A 26720-nucleotide genomic window follows, 5' to 3' on the forward strand; every position below is an offset into this window, starting at 1 on the left:
GTGAATCGCTCCATTAGTATGATGACTCCACTGGTCTATAGAATGACCAAGAGGGATAATATTAAGAAATCCTGCAATTTAAGTGATATACCTGTGGACGGAATCCCGGAAGTATCTCTGCACGCATTATCATATTCCCCTGACTCGGCTGAGGCTCATAGCAAATCGCCTCAAGCCGATTTTGAGGGGGGCATAAGTAATGCGTGTGAAGCTGACCATTCCCCGGGATCCCTCCTGGTGATCACAAAAATATTAGATTTACTGGACAAGGGACATGAATTGACGCATTTGGAACTGAAAGAAACAAAGGCTATTTTACACTACATATGTGCCAAAATGGACAGAATTGAGGGCCTCATCACTGCTGTTGATAACTTGAGATCCATTCAGCATGAATCAAGATTTAATAGCACTACTGGTGGTGATGTAGCAAGCCTCAATAAAGGTACGCTATATAGTCAATATGAAGGTGACCAGGGATCGTGGCAAATTGAGTTACCACTTGAGTATGTGAAGTGCAATTGCGACACTGATTTGAAAGAGATTAAGGCCTCTGTTGAGGCATTAAGCTCTACAATTGCAACTCACTTAATGCAAATGGTACCTCCCACTGTTACTCCCGATAGTCCAACTGTTTTAGTGGATGACATTGAATACCAGCAAAAGTTGGAGAAAGAAATCTCTCCATCAGATGAAACCTCTTTCTTTGTCTTGTCGTGCCATAAGGACGCATTTACGCACCGTTAAAAGGTATGCTAAGAGAAGAAAGGAAGCCATATTAAACAAGAATAATGCAGTTGAAAAAGAATCAGACAGCTTCTGTTTTAGAAATTACAGATGAGGAGCATATTGACTTGCAACAACTGTCAAGAGGCACTCACACCTGCCCCTGAAACATTGGAGCAAGGGAGCCAAGGGGTTCCTACACATCCTTCTTTATTGAATTCAGCTGTGCATCCTAAGAGGGTAAGAAACAAATCTATTAAATCAATATCTAACAAAATAGTGGAATCTGAGAAGGCCACTACCCGTAAGATGGAAGCTAACCCTCAAACACCTAGGTTGCCTCTCGGGGTCCTGGAAACGCAGTTAACGGAAAATGAAATGAGCCCAATTCACCCTGCGTCAATCACAGCTGTTAAATCCGATTTGCATACTTATTTTTCGATAGTAGGCAGAAGTCGTACGACCAAAAGAGATGAGGTTTATCTTGATTCTCAAAGCAGTGTCGCCCTTAACATACCCATAAGAAAATCATACAGTGAGGTATGTTTGAAGGGCTCGAACTCAGATGATATAGCATCCAATGAAAGTGCATTGAGGACTAACAAAACTTTAGTTGTGGTGAATGGTATGGGCAAAAAAACAATTTTGGCTGAGGTCCCCAATATTGTACCTATAAGGAGTCCCAAACTAAATATGTCTAATGCTGAGCCCACGGGAATAGATCTCAATTCTAATCGTATATCAATACATGGTTCGCCTTTAAGTAGGTCGATACCAGAAATAACTATCAATAAACACCTACTTAACAGCAACCATTAATTTTTGGAATTTTTGAGAAAAGTATAATATGAGAGCGGTCATGATGCAGATAATACTCTTAGAGCTTTGCCAACACAACAAGCCCACGTAGCAGTAACTACTTCCCTGAATGCATCACTATCTAAAGATCTATCAACTAACTCAAACTTATCTAGGCCACAATTAGGCGATAATAAAAGACAGTACATCATTGGATTTGAGGTCAAAGCTGCTGCCTTGCAGGATAGACGCATCAATTGATCATTCATTTTCTCTTTATTCTCAAAAATACCACAACTAAGAATGATAAAATCGGAGGATATCATTAGGGTCTCCATGGCAAGATCAAATAATTTTAGGGTGGTCTGCTTTCTTAACACTGAGGCCGTAATGAAATTCATCTGGTTTAGATGAAATTAAGAATGAGGGTTTGGTACTTTCTACCTTCGAATCAGAGGCGGATTCGGCTGACTTCTTTAGCTTTCTCAAGTGTGGCTGACGAGAATGCATTGGATTTGAGTGGGTCCGGGCAGCAATATGTAGCGGGGGCTAATGGCGCAATCTTGCAATTATTGAAAAGGGCAGGTAATGTAAAAGGTCTCCCTTGGTTAGAACCAATGCTATCTGCTATTTTATCATCTAAAACACTACTTCCTGTAACATAGCACCTAATTATACTGAACTAAAAATTACTTCTTGGAATTCTTGTGGATAAGCAAATCTAATGTCATGGAACTCTGAATTAACACCCAATGAGCAACCAATGATAATTATTTTGCAAGAATCCATGTAAATTGAACCATTTATGCTTCCTGGCTATTCTACGTTCTGTCTGCCTGCCAAGAGATCCTCTCAAGGTCGTCCCTCTGGGGGACTAGCGATCGCAGTTAATATTTCCCTTAAAGCTCAATCTAATCAGATTTGGGAATCTGCAAGCTTATTATGGATTTCGCTTAATATACCTTCAATCAAATACTCTGCTCTACTCATTGTCTCTCTATACTGGAATCCCGCCAACACAACAATTGATGATATGCTAGATGAACTTGATATGTGCTTAGAAACCATAACTAGCAAGTTTCGGGGTTGTGAAATTATTGTTGGTGGGTATTTCAGTTCTGATTGTAGGAATGTGAATGAAAGTGGTATAGCTAACGCATCAACAGTAGCACATATTACAGGAGCAAAATTTAGGGAACTTTTGACTGATTGGGACATGGATTTATTGGTGACTAATGATATGAATTACAAAAGGATCATGGAAATGAACTCGTTGATTGATTTCATATATGTTTCGCGCAATCTTTTGATGCATATGGCTCCTTTGGAAATAGGTGAAATACTGATCAGTGACCAATGCGCAAATTAACACTTTTGAAATTAAAATGTCAATTGCTTGGAGCAGATGTAGCACTTGCATTGGCGGAAATAAATCGCCACCAACTTTCTATTAGGTGGAGTCAGGGGCTGTGTAACGAATTTGTAAAGTATATATCGCAACAAATGGACAGGCTTGTCTTTTGTCATATAGAGGGGGCAACCTCTATATGACAAAAGAAGCTCGGTATTCTCAAATGGTTAATTCAGCATTGATGTTGTTTTGCAAAAAACAAAGCAGTGATAAACATCCACATCCCTATGATTACACATGCAAAATGTTGAAAAGAGAAAAAAATAAGGCAATGAGACAATTTAAAAACATTCTGGGAAGTGAGAGGTTTAGGACATCACAAAACCAAATCCTGTGTGTATACAAGCAAAACTTAAGGCAAGGCCGCATTCTGAAATATAATAGGGAGAATTGTGCACTAGTGCGAGCCATCACGTCACATGACACCAGTGTAATTTGGCGTACCTTGAAAGCAGACAATAAATGTTTTGCGCTGGCCATGCCAAATTGTATTCCGAATCAAGTATGGCAGAATTATGTAAAGGCTAAATATCAACTACCTCTGGAATTCAGGCATGTACCCGAGGTCTTATTGTGCTATAGCACTCTACCCCGGTTGAAGTGGAATTTTAGTGATATCATATGGGCAATTTCTCGGTTATCATATTCTAAAGCGACAGGGCCTGACGGATTTCCCCCATGTCTTTTTAAAGCGGACCCTTATGTTTGGGCAGTAATAATAAAAACTAAATTTGAAACTATCATCAAATTTGGGGATATTCCGCCATCACGGCTAACGGCGAATATAGTCCCAAAATTTAAAAGGACCGATCCATCTTTACCTCAGAACTACCGACCGATTTCTTTGACACAGAGGCGAAACATTTTGCAATCCTGCTCCTTTATGACCTTGAGAAATTCATTGAAACAAAGTGCCTATATGCAAAATACCAAACAGGTTTCAGGAAGCACATGAGTACCACTTTGAATGCGGTTATTATGGCACATGTGATTGCAGGAACTAAGGAAAAGAATGGCAATCCAGTTTATATTGCTATGATTGATATGAGTTCAGCCTTTGATAATGTTGTTCGTAATATTTTGTGGATGAAAATGAAGAAATTTGGTATTCCAACTGGTCTGTTGTATTGGCTAATTAAACTGCACACTAATACATCATACAAAATTAGAATATCAGCGGAAGGAGGTACTACCATTCCGATTGCAATGGTGATTGGTCTGAAACAGGGCTGTAACCTTGCGGCTACCCTTTTTAACTTATACTTGTCCGATTTAGACCAAAACTCGGAGAACAGGAATGTGTTCTCTGTTAAAATTGGGTGCATCTGTTTGAAATGGCTTGCCTTTGCAGATGATATTGTTATTTTCAAACCCACACCGGCAGGGTTGCAATTTAAATTATCACTTTTTGAGGAATTTGTGATAGCCCATAACCTGACTCCTAACCCGGCGAAAACGGCTATCATGAAATTTGGAGCCAAACAAAAATAAAAGGAGGATTTAGATGGCACATAATGAGTACACAAATATCTTGTACTAATAATGCAGTCTATCTAGGGTATAACCTATCAGCCCAAAATTCTATTAAAATGTGGACGGAAATAATTAAATGCAAGACCCGACAACTACTGTCTCAAATGAAAAGGATATATGCCCGGTATTGTAAATTTTCGTTAACACCATTAATAGAATTTCTGACTTTAAAAATCGAAAGTGCACTGGACATATGTTTGTGTGACATGAGCAGTGCACTGAATTACTTACAGTGATCGCTATTGAAATCTGCTATGTTCCTACCTATGGCTGTTCCAAATGCAATTATACGCCACAAACTCGGGCTGGTGTCATTAGCTGCACGATGGAAATGGAGGCAGTTGTCAACCTATGCAAAGGTCCATTTTCCACCTAAAAACTCGCTATTTGTAGATATGAAAAATATGCAGGGTGCAAATGCTCCAATCTCGTTCTCAAAATATCACTCGAAAATGCAACAAATAATGATGCAAACATCACTGTAGACGATGAGCTCCATCGTCCCCGTTTAGCTAAAAACAAGCTTTTCGAGATGGATTGGTGCGTAACAATTGACCAAATTATGACTTATAAATTGTATAAAGAATTCGGTGTATATGTCAAACTGCGTACCCCACGATATGACCACATCACGCTATTCCCATGCGACCATACTAGAAATGCATATATAAGGTATAGATTCAATCTTTAAAATACAAGGGAACGAACGCAGCATTGGAAATCTAGTGAAACAAAAAACTGTCTGAGATGTCGCTTTCCTGGATGTAATGAAACATTTGAAGCATCTCATACTTTGTCCCCACTTTAAGAACATGCAAACAAATAGATTGTTGAAATTTGTCAATATTGAATGTCTCCAATTTCTATGGTCCAGGATGATGCAAGGATTGCAAAAACCCTTAATCTATGAGTTGGTAAGCTTCTGCAAGTATATTGAAAAGGAACTATTAATGTTCGATAGGGGACATGCAGGATCTGTTCAGGCTGTTTGATTCGTTCTCATTTAATTTTTCTTTATTCTGTCACACTGTAGGAATTTTATTTAAAAGAGGTGTTTTGCTTGTTAAAAGCATTTATAAATGGAGTAGTGTTGTAAACTGTAAGGAACTCAAATATTAACTACTTTGTTCGTCCTCTGTTTTATATTATTTTTATTATTTTATATGAACTAGTGGAAGAATATATGATGAAAAAAAATTAGGGGATCTGTAAATAGGATACTTTGTAAAATGGCAAAATGTGACTGAAATGAAATGTGTATATGATTACTTATATATTTTTATAGTTTGTAAAGGTTTTACAATATTTTTTCTAATAGAACCAAGAACAAATAAAAAAAACGTCTGTAGCAATGAATTCCCAGGGTCTTGTTGGTACCGTTGGTTGGAGTCGGAGACCCGCCGGCCTCTGTTATCATGCTTGTTTTGATTGCACAGGCTTGGATGTACTGCTGGACGTCAACTTTCATTTTTGGCCACCAAAACTGTCTTTGTTTTAAACGGAGAGTGTTGGTAATGCCACGATGTCCTGAATGAAGGGTATCATGACAGAGGCTTGTAATCCTTTGTCGCTCTCTCTGTGTGGGGGTGACCAGCCCACTATCCTTCAACAAATACCCGTTCTTTGTTTTAAGATTCCATCGATTCTTCCCAGTAAATTCCTTCCAGATCTCAGAGGACTGGGTTTGAATCCGAATGTCTTGCAGGAGAGTGATTGCTTGGGCTACAAAAATTGTATGAGAAAACATCTTTGGGAAGGATCGATCTTCGAGTTTCGTAGTCGGGACATCGGGATAAGGCGTCAGCAATTATGTTGTGTGTTCCAGGAAAATGATGGAACTGGTACTGGGCAAAGAAGAAAGCCGAATGGGCTTGACGACTATTCCTACATTCCAGGGATTGTAGAACTTGAAGATTCCGATGATCTGTACGGACCTGAACAGGATGTTTTGCTCCCAGGAGTAGATGACGCCACTCTGTGAAGGATTGACGATGGCTAACAGTTACTTTTCCAGAACAGAATAATGGGTCTCGCTAGGAGTTAAGGTTCGCGAGAGATAAGCGATGGGGTATTCTAACTTGTCCTCGAATTCCTGATTTAGGACTGCTCAGATGGCGTAGTTGGAGGCATCCGTCTCCACTAGGGAAGGACGATCAATGTCAGGTTGAGCCAGGATGGGGGCTTGTGTAAACTCCAACCTCAGTCGTTGGAACGCCTCGTCTTGGGCTGCTGTACAGAGGAAGGGAGTATCCTCCTTCAACAATGTAATGATCGGTTGAACTATCTCCGAAAAAGAAGGTATGAATTTCCGATGGAAGTTGCAAGCCCAGGAAGGATTGAATCTGTTTCACAGTAGTTGGAACAGGCCAGGATAGTATGGAATTTACTTTTGAGTGGTCCATTCCAATTCCTTCTGGATTAAGGACAAATCCGAGGTAGTGAACAGTAGAGACATGAAAAAGGCATTTCTCGCGTTTAGCCAGGAGCTTATGTTCACGTAGCCGCTGTAAGACTGCCTTAACATGCTCTTCATGCTTAAGATGGTCCTTGGAGTAGATCAGTATATATCGTCCAGGTAAACTATGACGAAGAGGAACAGCATATCGGAGAACACCCGGTCCATAAAACGTTGGAAGACCGCTGGGGCATTGGCGAGTCCGAAGGGCATAACCAGGTATTCAAAGTGACCAAAGGGTGTTCTAAAGGCTGTTTTCCATTCGTCACCTTCCTTTATACGGATCAGATGGTAGGCACCTCTGAGATCCAATTTCGTGAAGACTACAGCTCCTCTCACCACTTCCAGGATATTTGAGATTAAGGCCAATGGGTAGCCTAAGCTCCTTAGTATCTTTCTTGGGAACGAAAAACGACGAAGCTCCCGCCGGGGATTTGGATGGTCTATGGTGCCATTTTCAAGGTTGGTATCTAAGTATTCTCGGAGGGCCCTTTTCTCTGGTTCTGATAGGATGAACATCCTTCCAGAGGGAATCACTGCTGAGGGTTCAGTATCAATAGCGCAGTCTTCAGGTCTGTGAGGGGGTAAGGCTTGAACTATGGCAGTTGAAAACACATCAGTGTTATCCTGATAAGCCCTGGTGACCTGGATAATATTTGAGACCGTGAATGGGCCTTGCTGGTCTGTCAGCGTACCTTCAGAGGATCTTGACGAAGAATCCAGGGATAGACAGCGAGACATACAATGTTCGGAGCCAAGAAACAAGGATCCTGCTGCCCAGTTGATGTATGGGTTGCACTTCTGTAACCAGGGCATACCCAGTACCATTGGATAATGGGCAGATTTTATGATGTCAAATTTGATCACCTCTTGATGATGATTTATCGAGAGCTGGATCTCTTTGGTTTGCAGGGTTATTGGTCCTGAAGAGAGAGGTCTTCCATCGATGGCCTCTACAGGTTGCATGATGTCTCGAGTTTCATATGGAATGTGGAGGGTAGTGACCCAATCCTGATCTATAAAAATCTCCATGGCCCCACAATCCACTAATGCCAGAATCGGATAAGTTTCTTTCTTGGACGGTGATAGTAAGGGCTGCAAGATCACAAGGTTGTTTTGTCCAGGAGAGTACAAGGATGGAATAGATGTGGAGTAAACATCTCCCTCCTGAAGCTGTGCGCCATCTAGGATCGGGAGCTGGCGTTTTCCGAACGCCATGGAGGGGCCAAAGGACATTATCTCACAAGATGTTTATCTGAGGCACAGTACATTCACAGCCCGGTGTGAATCCGTCGCAATCTTTCTTGCGGGGATATGGGTCCGCGAAAGGCCCCTAGTTGCATGGGTTCTGGGTCTGTGGTTGTGGCAGGAGTGGGCTCGGGTTTAGAGGAAGATTCTATAGAGATCTTTTGGTAAGGCATTTTTGTTTTCTTCTTTTCCGCCTTCCTTTCCTGGATACGAAAGTCTATTTGTAAAGAGGGGTCCATAAGAGCCTGGAAGGAACCTGGGCGAGCTACCCTGGCTAGCTAGTCTTTTATCTCTTCATTTAGTCCTCTCCGAAATAGGGTAAAGCATGCCTCCGAGGATCAATCTGCTTCCTTGGCCAGTTGCTTAAAGTTTGTTACATAGGTAAGCATATACTGGGACCCTTGTTGGAAATCCAATAGGCGTTCTTGGGCACTGTAAAACCTGTTCTGGGCAGTCAAACATGGTCTTTAGAGCCCGTACGAACCCATCATAATTATCCAGGAGGGCATCTCCAGAATTAACTAAGGGTGCAGCATTCCCGGAAAGATGCGAAATCATGAAGCCCTCCTTTGCCCTCTGGGTGGAAAAGTAGTAGGGCTTAAAGGTAAAGTGCACTAAATACGGATCAAGGAAGCCACGAAGGTTCTTTGATGAGCCATCTTATTTATACACTACTCCGCCCAGCAATACACTTTCCTTGGTCGTGGAATCACGTGACAGGACTAGTTTTAATGCAGCATTCTCGGCTTTGAGATTCTGAACTTCTGTGGTTAACTCTTGCATGCCACGCATGAGGTCTTGAACTGCAGCCTCCATGTCCGTATCTGTATCGGTTTGTTGGCGTCTCAATCTGTCACAGGTTTCCCCCCTTCTCACTGTTGGGCAGAATCCTGTGCAGTTCCCTTGGGGACCACTGCAAGAAGATTAAGACTACAGGAGTAAGCAGTAAACCCAATTGGTAGCAGTCTGTACCACCCAGATTTACCAGGTAGCTGTGGCTGAGCAGTCAGACTTCTCTCAAGAAGAGTAGGGGAGTATATACAATAGGGCTAAAAACACAGTAGAGCAAACAAACACTGACCAGAGCTTTGTATCAAAAGTATATAATTATTTATTTAAAACACACTTTAGGCAATGCACTAGCACTCTAAATCAAAAGCAAGTTAAAACACTGTCTGGTAAAGTATACACACCTCCCTTGATAACTATCAGACAAGTCAGAGTTAATTTGTTAAAAAGATGTGAGCGCATAACCTGATGGCACTCCAATAGTTCAGTTAAAGGAAGAGAAAAAGGAAGAGCATAGAAATAAAACAGGTCCCAACACTTTTAGGAGTTCTCAGCAAGGGAATAAATGCAGTAAATACTGTAGAGCCAAAGTTCATAGGCCAGGCCCACTTTAAAGGGAGCAAAGCGAAATGTGCCCAGGATCACAAGGTTTAAAATGCATGAAAAGTCTTTGCAGAATGTTCAAAAGAGGTTCGGGTGATTCAAGAAGGTAAAGTTAGAAAGTCTGGGGCCAACCCAGTTGGCAAGCCAAGGATTTAAGGGTCACCTTGGGCAAACCGAAGAAAGGGAGGCCAGGCAGGACACAGTACCTTGAACAGAGAGGAGGCTCCAGCGGTGGCAGATGTTCCTGGCAGTGGTTGCAGTTTGTTGTTTCAACCAGGAGAAGAGAGGATCTCATCAAGGAGGAAACGTGGAGTCGTTGCACTGCACAGGGATGAAACCAGCCACAGAGTTAGTCAATAAAAGGTGCGTTCCTTTTATTCGCGGTCAAAGTGGTGAAGCTTGGCGCAGGCGATTCGACCAAGAGACGTCTTTGGAAGGTGTTAGGGAGAATTCTCTCTTTAGGCTGAATTTCCTAACCTAGTGAGTCCCCCAGCAGCTTTGCTGGATTTCTGGAGTTCTCCTGCCAAGAACGAGACTCCCACTCTTGCACATGATTTATGGTGTTCCTTTGACTGTTAATGTGTTTTATGGGCTATGGGGTCCTTTACTCCATAGGGTCTCATGTGTTTTTACTATGTGTGTTACACAGCACCCTCCGTGCCGTAACACAGGGGTGTCATAGTGACACCCCACCATAGACTCCATACCCTGGGACTGACTACTGTCTCCCAGGGCATGTAAAGTCACCATTGGCTTTACTAGTCCCAAATTATTAACAAAAACCAGTACAAACCATATTGTGGACGTATTGGTCGGGGCAATTCGACTGCCCCGGGGTCTGTTAGTCGAGGGGGCACGTCTCCGTCCCCCCTGACCGAGTTTTGGCTGGTGGCAGTGGAAACTACTTTTTATATTCGACCGCAAATATTTCCCTATGCGATTTTCCCATTGTTCGAGGCTACCAACTTTAATTATTTAATTCTCATAGCCTCGCACATACCGCCGGTTTATTTATTTAATATTAATTCGCCGGATGGTATTTTTTGCCAAGACTCTATTCTAAAATGGCGTTTGTGTTGTCTTCTGTGACTCCAACCCAAGTCGAGTCCTTTGTTCAACTTTTTGGCGGGCTTCTCCACAGAATCCTCCAAAAGTGGTGCCACTCTGTCTGGGTACCACAGGGAGTGTGGGAAGGGGTTTAGGCAACCTGGACTGAGTTACCTTGGTAACTCAAGTCGCACTCTTGTCATTGGCCGAAGTAGCATGTTTGATTGACCGCTAGGCTGAGTGAATGGGGGTATGCTGCATAAAAGCAGGGCTTTGGTGACTGGAACTTCATAAGTCGCCACAGGATCTGAGAATCCGACGAGGGAGAAGCTGAGCCGACCTACCACGACGACACCACCGGTGGAGCCCTGCAGAACCGACTCACCACTTCCCGACAACAGAGAAGATCTCCCGGCTGGGGAGGCTTCTTCCCCTGACTGGTGGGCACAACCAGTTTACCTTTTCTTCGCACCCCAGACTGGTTTGTGGTTGAACTGCCCATGCCAAGCACCCCGGCGGCCGGATAGCCACTCACCACTGAACCGCGAATCAACGGACCGCTCCGTGTACCTGAGAAACTCCGCGGCTGGTTTCTTCCCTGGCAGTGCAACGGACGCCTGTCTTCCTCCCCGACGAGATCCTCTCTTCCCCGGGACGAAGCACCGACTTGCACCTGCTGCCAGGAACAACTGCTCCGCTGGAGTGTTCTCACCACTTTAAGGTACCGTGTCCGCCAGGCCTCCCTTTCTAAAGATTGCTACAAGGTAATAATAACCCCTTAACCTTCTGGATTGGGCTGGCCGCCTTGACCCTCTAACTGGTCCCTCACTTTGATCCAACTCCTTTTTGAACCGTTGCAAGACTTTTGTGCACTGCAACCGTGTGACCTTGGACACATTTCGTTTGGATCCTCCTAAGCGGATCCGGCCTACTGACTCTGAATTCCTAGTGTTACGTTGCCTTCCTCCCTTGTTGTGTTTGTGATAAAGTGTTGGGATCTGTTTCAATTTATTCTCTTCTTTTCTCTCCCTTTTAAAACAAATTATTAGAGTGCCATCTGCGTTAAGCACTCACCGCTGTCTGAAAATAAGTGGGGCTTTACTTAAGACTTGCCTAATATTCTTTTAAGGGAGTGTATATCTTTTAGTTACCGTGTTTTTGAATTCCTTACTATTAGTGCCTGTGTGTTTTTCTAGATGTGGTTTTAAATAAATAATGATATCTCGTTTACACCAAGCCCTGGTCAGTGTTTACTTGTTCTATTGTGTTCTCTTGACCTATTGTGAATACTCTGTATACTGCCTAACTCTTCTTGAGGGAAGTCTGACTGCTCAGCCACAGCTACCAAGTGAATCTGTGTGGTACAGACTGCTACTAAGTGTGTTTACTGCCAAACACCTGTAGTCCTTCATCTTTTGCATTGGTCCCAGAGGGAACTGCACAGGTTTCTGCCTAACAGAAGGCGAAAAGGGCGAAGTGGTTGGTCCCACCAGCTCAGAGGAAGAAGACTCGTCCAGCAGAAGATCTTCCCTTGTCGTCGGGAAAGTGGTGAGGTAGTTGCAGCAGGGCTTCACCGGTGGTGTCATCGTTGCAGATGGCTCAGCTTCTACCCTCTTCGGATTCTTAGGTCCTGTGGCAACTTCTGAAGTTCCAGTCCCAAAAGCCCTGCTTTTATGCAGAAAAACCGCCGTTCAACAGCCTAGTTGTCACTCAAACATGCTAAGTGGTGAGCCGGGCGGCTCCCCACTGGGCCAATCAGAATAGAGTGTGACTTGAGTTGCTAAGGCAACGCAGTCCAGGGTGCCAATTCCCCTCCCCACACATCCTGTAGAACCCAGACAGAGTGGCACCATTTGGAGGGCTTCTGTGAAGATTTAGAAAAGATTTCTGGCAAAAAGACCCAACCGTTAATTTATTCAATAAATAAACCGGCGGTATCTTTAACATTGCACCAAAAAGTGGTGCGTTTAAAACCAATGGGAAAATCCCATAAAGAATATTCCGGTGGGATATTTCACGTGGTAACCACTGCCACCAGCCAGAAACTTGACAAGTGGGGACTGGACAGTGCCCCCTTGAAAACAGACCCAGGGGCAATATAATGAACCCCTTCCAGTACTTCCACAATATGATGGTTTGTACTGGTTCTGTTCACAATTTAGGACTATTAAAGTCAATGGTGACTTTACATGCCCTGGGAGACAGTAGTCAGTCCCAGTGTATGCAGTCTGTTTGGGGGTCACTATGACACCCCTGTGTTACTGCACTGAGGGTGCTGTGTAACACGCACATAAAAAATAGATGATACCCTATGCAGTAAAAAGAAAACCCTATAGCCCATAAGCACACAGAGTCAGACATACCTCAAATCATGCCCAAGAGTGGGAGGAAAAGACAAACCCCATAAATCCAGCAAAGCTGCTGGGGGACTCACTACGTTTGGGAAATTAGCCTTATAAGAGAATTCTCCCTAACACTCACCTGTCTGTTGTTTGTTGGAGTTCTTCGATGGAGTCTTCTTTTGCACAGTTCGGGGCTTGTATAACCCTGTGCGTAGGTCCTCGGGTTCCAGCGTGCGTTCAGCGTCCCGTCTCCTGGGAACATTCAGATGTCCGAGAAAAGTCCAGGAAACGGCGAAGCGTGCGCTCGGGGAACGAGTGCACGGAGATCCGGGATGCAATAGAAGACAAAAAAGAGATGGAATGAAGGAGGAGGAATTTAGGGGTACCGGGAACCAGTAATCAAAGGATATAGCAAAAGCGAACTACGGCAGCACAAGTCTAGCCACGGCAAGCGGTCGCGTTGAGACACGCAGGGCCGCGGGGGGCGTGTTCGCTTTATAGAACATAGCGCGTACGACGCGGAAATTGGTAAACGGTGTTCCGCGTTCGGTGGCCATGTTGGGAGTACTGCTGAGTGCAAGCCCCTATGGGTCAGGGTCCAGGAAGTCCAGAAAGGATGCGTCCGATGGTTCATGACACACTTGGCAGAGCCTGCCAGTCCGGTGGCCATTTTGGATCTGGCTCAGGCCCCGCCAGTGCTTTCGGCCATGAAATGGGCTTTGCAAGATCGTCCCAGCCCTCTTCCCCCTGGAAGCGGCAATGGATCCTGCGGTGTAGGCTTCTGGTCTCAGGGTACCCAGCAGCTTGCGAGGATCGCTTCTTTGAGCGCTTCCTCTTCCTCATGAGTTCCCCTCAGATGAAGGAACTCCTGAAGGATATCGTGAAGGTGGTCATCCCGCAGGTGGTGCCGCTCCGGCCTCATCCTCTGTGTATTCATCCCGTTCCTCCAGCGCTGCCGGTTTCAGTGCTGGCTCACGCCATAACGGTTGTAGTTCTAACCTCCCCACCTCCTCCTGTACCACCAACGCCTCCCCCTCTACAGCCATTGGCCCTGTCTGCACATCCGGACCTAGGGGGAGACCCCACTGGCACCTGTGTCCCAACACCCGGATTCCCCTTGGTCTGTGAAATGTGGGTGCGAGGTGGGGGGAACGCGATGAGGACGATGACGCTCAGGACGATGAACCCTTACCATACGTCAAAGCCTTTCATGACTTTCATGACCGCCTTCAGGGTTGGGCGGAGTTCTCCCTCTCACCCTGCCCAAACGACCAGGAGTTGAGTACTAGCAGAGGCCTTGAGGACTATGTTCTGCAGGTGGCGCAAAAGGTCTGGGAGAAGCCCAGGGCCAAAGCCCAGATGAACAAGAAGTTGGACAGTAAGTTTAGGCTGACGGACGGGGGGCCAATCAACCTAGCCTCCCACCCGCAGCCATGTTACTCAGAAGTTGCTGTGGCTTCCTTGTGTTCTACTATTGTCTTCTTCCACTGGAGCCACCTCCCAGTTGCCTCTCCTAGGAGGACAAAGTCCTCGAGTCTTTGGGAAAGCGCAGTTGTTTCCATCTCAGGACTGCATCTGCGGCAGTCTAACGCAGACCACCCTTGGCCACGGCTAACCAGAAGCTGTGGCGGGAGCTCATGGAATTTCTGCCTGACCTCCCTTTGGACAAGCAAGGCTCTGGCAGATGCCCAGGCCTTTGCACAGGACCTCAGTGTCGCTTCGGTCTCCCACAACAACACAGCCAGCTGTTCCTTGAGGTCGAGATGAGAAGGACGACTTGGATGCACGGCACTAAGTCCATCTGATGTGCAGGAATGGATACTGCATCTGTCCTTTGAGGGGTGGGACCTTTTTCATTCATCGATCGATGATGATTTGACAAAGAAGAATACCTCCACTCAAACCACCAAGTCATTGGCCATCCTGACAAAACTATGCATGAAATACAGTACAATACAAGCTTAAGTGACATAGGCTAAAGATGGAATGTAGGGAGGACGTTGGACTGGGTTTTATTTGTCGTTATCTTTTAGCCAGTTGATCAGGGTCTGTCTAAATTTGCCAAATGGCTGGGGGGCTCTAATGTCAGAAGGGAGGGAGTTCCATAGTTGCGCAGCCTTGACTGGGAAGCTATGTCCCCCAATGGTGGATAGTCTAAATCTTGGATCTTGGAGGCAGTTGGAGCTAGCGGTTCTTGAGGATGTTATTTTGCAGATTCTGTTAGTAAGGTAAGGTGGTGGATTATTGTTGAGGCACTTGTGGGTAAGGGAGGCAGTCTTGAGTTTGATTTTGTCCATGGTCGATAACCATTTGTGTTCTCTTCTAATGGATGAGATATGTTCACTTCTATTAATCTTCAAGGCAGCTCTTAGGGCATTATTCTGTAGGACCTGTATTTTGTGGATCGTTTGTTCGCTCCGATGTAGAGTGCGTTACAATAATCCAGTTTGGAAAGTATGAGGGCTCTCGCCAACGTAAGGCAACTGTCTGTGGAGAGGAATTGTTTACTGGCTCTGATGAGTTTGCATGTGTATGCAGTGGCCGATGCGAGGGAGTTGACTTGTTTAGTGAAATTCATAGTGGCGTCTAGATAAAAGCCTAGGGTCTTCACTTCCTTTGCTACTTTTATGTTGTTACCATCAATAGTGAAGTTGGCATAATCTGGGCTAAATTTGGTTAAGAGTCGGGGCGCTTAGAACGATGAGCTTGGTTTTGTCTTCGTTCAGGAATAAACCGTGCGTGGCCATCCACGCCTGGACGATACTGTAAATTCTATTCACCAAAGCCAGGTCGACAACGTAATCTCCTGAAAGCGGAAGGAGAATTTGGATATCGTCTGCATAATTAGTATAGGCGATACCCAAATGGTCCATTTCGTCGAAGAGGGGCTTGGTGAATATGTTGTAGAGTGTAGGTGACGCACAGGATCCCTGTCCCTGTGGAACGCCGCAGGTTATGGATATGGGGCCTGCTGAGGCCGATGGAGAGAAGACTCTCATGGTCCGGTCACTCAGAAAAGACTCAATCCAGGTTATGGCCTCCTTGGAGAAATGGGCTGCGGAGTCAAGGTGACTACATAGGACTTTATGGTCGACTAGGTCGAATGCAGCCGAGAGGTCTAGAAGGAGTAGTAGTGCTGATTGGCCTTTATCTCTAAACTCATCTATTTGCGCCTTAAGGTCAATTAAGGCCGTTTTGGTGCCATGTTGAGGGCGGAACCCCGATTGACGAGACCCTAGTAGGTGGTTAGCTTCCAGGAAGTTTTGTATCTGGATATATGCCACTTTATCTAGAATCTTTAGAAGAAATGGCACGGTCGTAATGGGTCTCAAGTTCATAGGAATGGCAGGGTCAAGGGTTTGCTTTTTCAGTAATGGCAGAACCCAAGATTCCTTCAGATTGTTTGGGACAATACCGGTGGTGAATGACGAGTTAATAAGTTTAGTTATGAAAGGAGAGAGTTCTCTTGCGGCATCCTTGATGAGTTGCGCCGGGCATTGGTCTCCTTTGCAATTGGAGGGTTTAAGTCCCAGTATGACCTTCTCCACCTCGATGGTCGAGACTTTTGAGAAGCTGAACCGAGTTTCTTGTTTGGGATGAGGTGTGGCGGCTATGCTCCGAGATGTTTGAGGTACTAGCGAAGCCTTCTTGTGGGCAATTTTAGTTTGTAGGTTGGCTAATTTGTTAGTTAGGGCATGTTGGAGACTGGAGCACCACTTTTTGTCTTTGATACAGCTTCTTGACGTATTATGATTGTTTCCAGTTCTTTCAGGATAATGAACAATTCTTTAACACTGGACTTGGATTGGGATATTCTGTTATTGTAGGTATCCTGTTTGGCTGAGAGGATGTATTTTTTTGTATTGAGATGACTTTAGTGAGGTTTAGTTTGTTTTCTACTGTTGTGGAGCGTCTCCACACAGTTTCCAGTTTTCTTTTGAGTAGTCTAAAAAATTTTAAATGAGGGGTAAACCACGAGTTGAGGTGTTTTTTAGGTTTACTATTCCTTGGTTTCAGCAGTGCGATATTATCAAGGGCTGAATTTATGGCTTCGTTGTACCGTGTGACTTGAACGTTAGGGTCACTATTGTCCGGTATAGAGTTACGTTTTTAGGTAAGATCTGTGGCAGTAGTTTTTTGACTGTCATGAGTTTTTTATTCCTAGTGAGTGAGGGGGGGGGGGGTAATCGATGGCTGGCATTAGCTAAGTTGGTATTTAGTGAAAATATTAGGAGATAGTGGTCTGTCCAGATTTGCGGGATAATAGCTGTGATATTTACCTCAGTTATGTTCTGCAATCCAATCAAGGATTCGCCCTTTGTTATGCGTAGGTGAGTTGACTTTTTGGGCGAAGCCAAGCTCTTGCAAGGTCATAGCAATGGCAGTGGAGTGGGGGTCCTTAGTGTCATTATAGCCTAGGTTGAAATCACCTACTACTAGTGTTTGCGTAGAGTTTTTCAAGTTATTAGACAGGGCGGTAGAGATGTCTTCCGAGAAGGTTCCATTAGGGCCGGGTGGTCTATATATCAAGAAAATGTTTAGCGTTTGTGTATTGGTCGTGGCAATTTTGACCGACAGGCATTCACAGGATGTCATAGTGGGTACTGTCACAATTCTCAAATCTAAGTTAGTCTTGGCTATAATTGCTATTCCCCCACCTCGGGAGGTGTCTATCTGCTCGTCGGATAGTGTAATTTCCGGGGACTGCCAGCGATATGGCAGGGCCTGCTGCATCATGTAGCCAGGATTCTGAAATGGCCAGGAAGTCTAAATTGTCCATTAGTAGGATGTCAGAGATTTCAGTTGCATGGGCAACTAGAGACCTGGCATTTATAAGGGCACCTTTAAGGTCAGGTTGGTGGCTAGCTGGTGGTAGGGGCGGTAGTAGGACTGACTTGAGTCTTCTGTTTAGAAAAGCTCGAAGTAGGTTTATGGTAGTTAGAAGAGCTCGAGATGTGCTCATTGGTTACTATATGGGAAAGGCATTTTTTTAGAAGGTTTAGTTCCATTCTTTTCGCCGGTGGTTCGTATAATTTGGAGAGACGGGTACCCAATCTTAGGCTTCTGTCAGTCATGCTACAGGATAGCTGGGTGACTGGGTCTTCTTGGTATAGCCTTGTTTTGGACTTGTGTGTGTCTACAGATGTAGGGCATAGGTGAGTGCTGAGAGGAGCAGTATGAGCGAGCCACATGTTGCTCGTTTTTTCAGGCAGACTATTGGACTGTAGTGCTAGTAGGAAGGCAGAGGCCATGTAAAGCGTTGACCAAACTATCTTATGGAGGGTACCTGATAGGAGTTTAGGTGGGCTATGGCAGGTCATTCTGGTGGTAATGGGCACTTCTAGGTCAGCCAAAGGGCTGCTAGGCCACTGGTTCTGGGGTGCGCTATAAACCATATGGCTAGGTGGGCGCTGGCAGGTTCTTGGGATACCTAATATAGGTAAGGTCATAAAGTGACTAAACAGACGTGGTGGCGCTCTAAGGCTGCCCTTACCAAAATGCAAGTAAGTACATCAGACAAGGTGGCGCTATAAAACGGCACTAGCCAGAATACAATTAAATACATCAGACAGCGTGGCGCTATGAGGCAGCACTGACCAAAATGCAAATTAGGTACATCAGACAAAGGTGGCGCTATGAGGTAGCACTGACCAGAATGCAGGTTGAATACATCAGACAAAGGTGGCGCTATGAGGCAGCACTGACCAAAATGCAAATTAGGTACATCAGACAAAGGTGGCGCTATGAGGTAGCACTGACCAAAATGCAAATTAGGTACATCAGACAAGGTGGCGCTATGAGGTAGCACTGATCAGAATACTTATCATATGTCCAGGAGGTGGTTCATCTAGATATGAATTATGCCTTTAAGGCTGCAAGACGCTGGACTAGGCAGTGCACCAAAAGTACAAATATAACAATACTTCCCCCATACCAAAAAACAGAAGTGGTAGCAGTCAGAGGCTAGACGCCAAGTTTAGGATACACACATAGTGGCAAGCAATTGGACAAATGTTGAGGTACATTATACTGGCGAGAGATTCGGCGCCATTGGGATGGTGAGTTTGTGACCTTAGTAGGGTGAAGAAATAGTTTATATGGAGATGGTCACAAAGGTGGTGAAGGGCGTAATCAATAGTCAGAGAAGGATCCATTAGCCTTATTATGAAGTGGCAGCCAAAGAATGGGCAAATGTATTAAAGATAGTCACAGGGCGATTGGCAATAACATCAAAATTAATGCATTGTACCTTAATAGGGCACTGACTGTGCAACGAGGTCCAAACCGCTGGGAGGACAGGCTTGGACAGGCAATATACCTTCCTTGTCGTGCCTTTGTTGTCGGGCCGGCTTCGCCTTCCGGCGGCTCCCGATAGGCTGATAAGGCCGCAGCCAGGCCAATCAGCTGGTGGGGCGGGTTGTGTGCCGGCTGATGGGTGGATGGCGACGGCCATCTTTAGATGATAAGAACCGTTGTGGTTCTTAATGGTGGCAAATTCGGATTTGTGTGCTTTTCCCGCACATTTCTCACAGAGGCAGTTTTCCTCTTCAAGCAGCATGCGAGGTGTTATTTCCATGCCTCTAGGGGGGGTGGATGGCGATCTCCTTGGGGAACGCTCGAAGCGCGGGTCATGCACATATTGGTGTGCACATTATTGGTTAGTGCCAGCACAGGACCGAGTTCAAGCCCAACGCCTTCTCCGGCTTCAAAGGGCTCCGGGACTGTGATACACAGAGTCCTTGCATGACACCCGACAACAGGAGGAAGCAGCAGAGGATGTTGCACAGGTTTTTCTGCTCCCCCCTCCTATGCCCTCACCTCTGATGCCAAGAAGCAGTGACGTCAAGGTCAGGGACCACAGCTAACCTGTGGGGGGGCCGTTTGGCTTTGTTCCTGGACAACTTTTCTGCAACTCGTGGATCCTATCTGTATTCTCCACGGGCTTTAGTCTTGTTCTTCCTTTGCCTTTTCCACCCTCTCATCCTCTGTCAGACCGTTCCCCTGCTTTTTTATGGTAGGTCCTTTCGCTCTTGGAAATGCAGGCTATAGAACTTGTTCCTTTTGTAGACTTGTGCTCCAGGTACTATTACAGGATTTTTGCAGTACCCAAGAACAACCAGGCTGGCCTGAGGGTTGTCCTGGACCTGTCATTTCTAAATCTGTCTTTAGCGCTGGAACGCTTCAAGATGATCACTCCCTTGCACGTAGCGATTCTGTGTGCAGGGGACTGGATGTGTTCCCTGGAACTCAAGAATGCTTACCTGCATGTTCCTATCTACCAACCACATCAGAATTTTCTGCGGTTCCCGACTATCGTACTACTTTCAGTACAAGGTAATATCCTTCATCCTGAACTCGGCCTCTTGTGCTTTCATGAAGTTGATGAACGCAGTGGTGGGTCTTCTCTGCTTGGAGTGCCATCATCTGCATCCTTATTTGGATGATGGTGAAGGGTGGGGTCACCGAAGGGGTGGTTAACTCCTGCCGGAGATTGCCAGATCCCCTTCATCAGCCGGTGTTCTCCCTCAACTAGAGGAAGTCAGTCGTGCCCCTCTCAGGAAGTGGTCTTCATAGAGGGGCGTTGGACCACTACCGTTTAGCAGGTGTTTCCTATGCCCAAGAGGCTTCTGTCCCTACGCAAGGTAGTGGGGCACTTTCTGGCCAAGACCACCTCGGCATGGTAGTTCCAGCACATTCTGGTCCAGATGGCCTCTCGCATGCTCACTGTAGAAGATGGGGCGCCTCTAGTTCCTCCCTTGTGCCGGCCAATTCGGATCAGGAGACAGGGTCTTAGTTGGACAGGATCACAATATCACTGCTCCTACTGCCCGATCTTCAATGGTGGCTGATAGATGGCAATGTTCAGTGGGGGCCCCCTTCAGCCGACCGGAGCATACCCTGGTGGTGATGACAGACTCTTCTCTTTCAGACTGGGGGTTACTCTGGAGGGCAACGTGATTCATAGACTTCCTTCAGTCAGTCTGGTTCGGAAGCCCTCCTGCATATTAATCTGCTCGAGCTATGGGCCTAGACCTCAAGGCGTTTTTGCCCTTCAACAGGGACAAGTTGGTTCTGGTCAGGATGGAAAATGATACTACAATGTTTTACCTGAACAAGCAGGGTGGCACCCTCGACCCTCCCCCCGCACCACCTCCGATGGCATGGAGGCGGTATCGATATGGGCACTGATGGAGAGAGTTTGGTTGTAACAGTCCACTGCCGGGGGACGGCAATGCAGAAGCGGACCAGCTGAACCGCCCGGGGTTGAACACCTACGAGTGGGAGTTGCAAACCGACTCCTTATTGCCCTTGTTCTAGCATTGGGGATTTGCGGACCTGGATTTATTTGCATCCCCTCTGAATTCAAAGTGACCCAGTTTGCTTTATGGGCAGGACGGGGTAGGAGGGGGGGGGCCTCAGTCACATGCCTTCCAGATCTGCTGGCATGTATTATGCGTTCCGGCCCACCCCTCTGCTCCAACAGACACTCTGTAGGTTTCGGGCTTGGGTGGTTTGCAGTCTCTTCCCGATTGCCCCCCCCCACTGACCTTCAAGACCCTGGTTTTCAGATCTGCTGCATTTGTACTCCCAGGGCCACTTCCACCTTCCGATCTCCAGCAGAGGGAAGTCCCGATGCACAATGGCGGAGCGGTGGAACATCCAGACCCGGCCAAGCTGGCACTGGAGGCCTGGTGCCTGACCAGCTGAGGCTTCAGCATGCTCAATTTTGGGATGACAACTAGGACATCATTCGGCAGGCCTGGAGGCACCTGACTCGGTCCCAGTGTAAGAGAAAATGGACTAGGTTCTGCCATTGGGCTCCTGTCCTCTGGATGACATACAGGTCTTTTCGGCACACCTGGCTCAATGTAGAGTTCACATGGATACATGTCGCACTTACCTGCCAGCCTTTGGGACTTACAAGAATTCCCCTGAGAGTGTGAATCAAGATATCTGCCTGCCAATGTTCTTCCCGAGCCCTCTGTCAAAGGCGGAGAGGGCCCTGCATTCCAAGGACTTCAAGAGGGATGTTAAGCAAGATTGTATGGAGTACTCTTTGGGTGCACTACAGCAACCCTGACTACAGGTAATAGGAACCCAACTTTTGGCATAAGTCTGTACTACACAGTTTGGTAGCATGATTGAGCAGCCTGGCTTATCTCAAGAGGGTTCAATGTGAGCTGTAGGGGAGTTGCACATTGATTCACAGTGACAAGTATTCAAATAAACTCGTACACACAAGGTTTCTTGAATAAACAATTATTAATGTATCAGTCAGTTACAGTAAGCCTTCGTCAGAAGGCAGCAATTTAACAGTAACACTGAAATATACTACTCAAAATACACACTCTTAATCTCTCTAAATCAGTGAGTACCCTTTTGGGATGGCCCACAGACACCACCTACACCCTCGGGTGACTTCAATAGGTAGGGTGCCGGGGACATTAATATACCAGTGTTTGTATTTAGAATCATATCTGTGTAAGTCAAAGGAAAATGTCATTAGAACATACAAGAGAACACAAATATTCTTATGCAGGCAAATACTTTCAGATCCCCCAATAAGAGTAATTCAGTGGAACAGGCTAAACCAAAGTCAATGGGCAAAATTCTATATGAGCTGAAGCACTTCTTTGCAGGTAAGTAGGAAAAGTGTTTGCACAATGTTTTAGAAGTCTTTGAAGAAAATAAGAATCAATGCATGGCCACTAGCCATTAGACTTGTGAGTAGTAGAAGATGCAAGCAACTCTACAGCAAGAGGTAAATTCTCTGACTTTTACAGTACCTTTTGTATTGAAGAAAAAGTGCAGCAGATTACTTCTGTTCCTCAGCAGCTCTGCAGATCTCACTGTTCCTGGGCCTCAGTCGTGGGTACAAGAGGGAAGACTTCTGGGGACTCCTGCACTGCAATGGGACGGTTACCGCTCGCAACTGGCAATCTTCAAACAAGTGGCTATTTGGTGCTTCAGCTCCTTGTGTCTACCGCAAATAACACTGCAGTTCTTGGCTGTCGAGATGGACTTTCCTTGCATCTGGCGTCCCGCACTCCGTTGAGGGTGGCTCAGGCTCGGTCAGTCCTGCTTCCTGGGAGTCCGGAGGATCTTCCTGGTGCTGTTGGCCAGCTTAAAAGCAACATACACAAGCTGGTGTTCTTCTCCCTGGCATTTCGGTTTCCAGCAGCAACTCTGTGGAAAGTCAACTAGCTCCGAGAGAATGTCCAGGTGGCTTACGTTGGAGTTGATTGGTCCCACCAACTCAAGGGGAGAAGTCGTCCTTGCAGGGGCTTCTCTGTCGATACCAATTTGGAGTTTCACCTCAGCAGCAGGGCTTCACCGGGCAAACCAACGGTCCAGGAGTTGCAGCAGGCGTCCTCTTCAAGTTCTTCTTCGGTTCCTTCGTTTCCTTCCAAGCCAAAACCCTTGCCTTTTATTCAGTTCTCTCCCATTCATTCCAGCAGGGTGGCTGTCCTTGCCGGACAGTCAGCCGGCCAATCACTACAGAGTGCATTTGGGTCTCCTAGGAGACTAAGCACAGGGAATTTCGGGTGCCTCCCTCACTTCCTGGCCACCCCTGAAACCCTGGAGGCAAAGCGAACAAAGGGACCAAACCTGGTTTGGCGCGCAGAGGAAATCTCAAGAAGGACCTTTCCACAAAGAAATGGCGAAGGAAGAAGACGTGGCCATTTTGACAAAAATGGCACCCTTGGGTGCTTTACTGCAGCTGCGAATGCAGCCCCCGGAAAGGCACACCACAGTAGTTAAAAGTAAACCACTGCCACCAGCCATTCAGTGAGGGATGGGTAACATTTAAAATGTTACATGAGAAGCTAGACAAAGGGGATACTAGGTAACCCCTCCAGCACCCTATTGTAAGGTAGTGCGTGCTAGGTCTAGAAAGTCAATTTTACTTACTGCTCTGGGAAATAGTTTATCCCAGAGAAGGTATTTAAACCTTGGGAAATCTGAAAGACTTCCCTGTGCCACTGCACTGAATGTGCTATGCGACACAATGTAAAAGATGATGCCTATGGAGTTTGTCAGGCTCCATAACCAAAAGAAACACAAAGTTCAGAAATCACATTAGAATACATGAGAGAGTGGGGGGAAAAAGGGTCTCACTCTCTCCAGGTAAAAATATCAAGTCCTCAAAATCCAGCAAAGTTGCTGGGGGTCTCTAAGGTGGAGGGAATTAGCATATTTCTAAGAATTCGCACTAACAAGGGATCTCAAGTTTTATTCCTCTTGGACAAAATCCTTCAGGAAGTCTGAGGCATTGTTTGTGACTTTTCGGGGATTCTCCCCCCGGCTCTCAAGCTTCCAAGGCTTTCATTCCCTGTTGGATGGTTCAGGCCATCTCGGATGCGTACACAGCCATGGGAAAACCTGTACATGAGGAGATCCATGCCCATGCGGTCAGAACCCAGGCCACGGACGTCGTGTTTCAGAGACATGCTTCTTGGCATGTCATCAGCAAGGTGGCTATTTTATCCATTCAGTCGGCCTTCTGTAAGCACTACTCACTGGACACAAGCTCCAGGCGTGATGCAGAGTTTGGTCAGGCGGTTCTGAAGAACCTTTTTGCTTCGTCCTAGATATGAGGTAGGTTTTCAAATCTTTACCCTATGTTCTTGTTAGGTGGAATTGCCCACAAGGATGGAGGAAAGGGGATGGGACGTAGAAGTAATTAAAGCTACTCACCCTGGTGTCTAGAGTACTCATAGTCCATATACCCCACCCGCCTTCACCAGCTAGTATGCCAAGGGCTAATATGTACTAAGAGTAGCCAGGTATGTAAGCATTCGATGTGTTCAAAGGGAACTGAGGAGAGGCGCCCGAGGGCGGGACCTCGGCAGGGCGTGCCCATGCCGTAGCTGTGCCCCCACGCGCTATACTAAAATTAAAGGAGAAGCTCAGGTTTTTCTCTGCCAAAGGTTCCAGTACCGTCCCCACATTGGGGGATGCATTCAAGAATGGATGAAAGGGGACTATGGACTGATTACACTAGTCACTACGGTGAGTAACTTTAATTTCTTCTCTTACCTCCTTCTTTACAACAACCTTGGTAACCTCTGCCACCACTACTTATGATATCCACCAAACATCTTCTAATTGGTCTTCCCATTCCACCTCCGGATGCTTGGGAACAACCTCCTAATCTTTCTTCACCTTACATTCTTCAATTGCCTTCTTATCTCCTTATCACCACCTCCACCAATAGTCACAAACCTTCTCCCCACACAAAAATTGCTATCTCGCTCCCACTGCCTGCCACAACTTTCTCTAAACTTCCACACCTTCTTACTGTGAACCTGGGCTTATAAATCCCTGTAATACATCCCTTTTGCTGGACTTCCTATGTGGGCCTGTACACGCATTGGCTGATGGGAGGGGGAATTTTAATTTGCTGATGTCCATAGCTCACCTCATTGAGTGGGAGGGCAGACCAAATCATTAAAAAGTGGGCAACCATTTTGCTTGCCTGTGATCCTGTTGTGTTTTTTTTAAGATGCCATGTGATCTGTTTTAAGCAGTTTCTTTGCGGCTGGTATTCTTAATTGTCAGTTATGGTGGGGTAAGTAGTTTTACATCTACTTTGCTTTTATTACTCAGTTTGCGAACAAATGCAGAATTATGTGACTTTAATTTATGACCCGCTCAGGAGGTTTGAGCTTCCGTGATGCCTGCATGGGTCTGAGGTGGTCCAAACACATTTCTGGAGAGCCCCTGGCCTCTGAGCGGGCTTTGTTGAAGCAACCCTATTTTGTTCAGACACTGCTCAGCGTCTTGTCTTCTTAAAAGTCAGTTATGGCCAAGCAGTGTTTTATAATAGTGATTGAATATCTGGCACTGGAGTCTTTAAGCTGTTGGAAATGGGTGGGCACCACATCTCTTGAGCCAAGATGCCTCTTTGGTGTTTGTTAAATGGCCAGTGATGATGATGATGATGATGCTGCTGCTGTGACTGTTCCTTACAGTATTTAGGGGCTAAATTAGGGTGATGTTGGGATCCTGCCCACACCACCATCCAGGCCATTATCCACTCTCTTGGTACCTTAATCACCCCACAAGAAGGCCACATAATCAGGCAGTTTTTGTCACAGTATCTATACACTAACTAAAAGAGCTTCACTGGCTCAAAATTGAAAACCGAATTCAGTTCGAGGCCCTTACCCTAGCCCACAGATGAATCCATGGGAAAGCACCTGAGTATTTAAATTCCAAAATACATCCTTACGCACCTAACCGTATGTTAAGATCATCAGTCCAAAGCATGATCCCAGTGGCTACTCACAAGTGTAAAATAGGTCTGGGAAAATCCTTCCCCATTATTACAGCTGGGCTATGGAATAACCTCCCCATCAACATAAGAAAGGAAGTTAATTATCTACGCTTTCGCAAACTTGTGAAGACACATATCTTCAACTAATTTTCCCCCAGAGTCTCTGCAGTAGGCGCACACTGCTTTCGTCTCGTACATTGTTTGTCTCATGTGCATGTCTCTGCGCCCGAAACGTGCGTGTTATCGGCGCATTAGAAATAAATGAATAATAAATAAAATGCGTTGTCCATGGTAATGTAGGTGATTTAATTATTACGTTTAATGTGTTTGGGCTTCCTGCAAGTCACATCTACAAATGTTATGTGATAACATTTTTCAGAAGTACTGTAAAATTAAAGAATACAATTAAATATCACCTGATACTTGGAGCCGTACTAAAGTACAGGATTGTTACAGTAGTTCAAAGCATTTTCAATAAATCTTCAG

The 26720-nt window shown here is 45.7% G+C and overlaps 1 protein-coding gene across 2 annotated transcripts in view; it reads left to right on the top strand.

Moving 5' to 3' along the window:
• Positions 1–26720, top strand: part of ATRN (attractin) — a 1434670-nt gene that overhangs the window by 976735 nt on the left and 431215 nt on the right. The gene's annotated exons all lie outside the window — the stretch shown is intronic.

Source organism: Ambystoma mexicanum, chromosome 6q (genome assembly GCF_040938575.1).
Source record: "Ambystoma mexicanum isolate Mex_15411 chromosome 6q, UKY_AmexF1_1, whole genome shotgun sequence".
Taxonomy (NCBI): Eukaryota; Metazoa; Chordata; class Amphibia; order Caudata; family Ambystomatidae; genus Ambystoma; species Ambystoma mexicanum.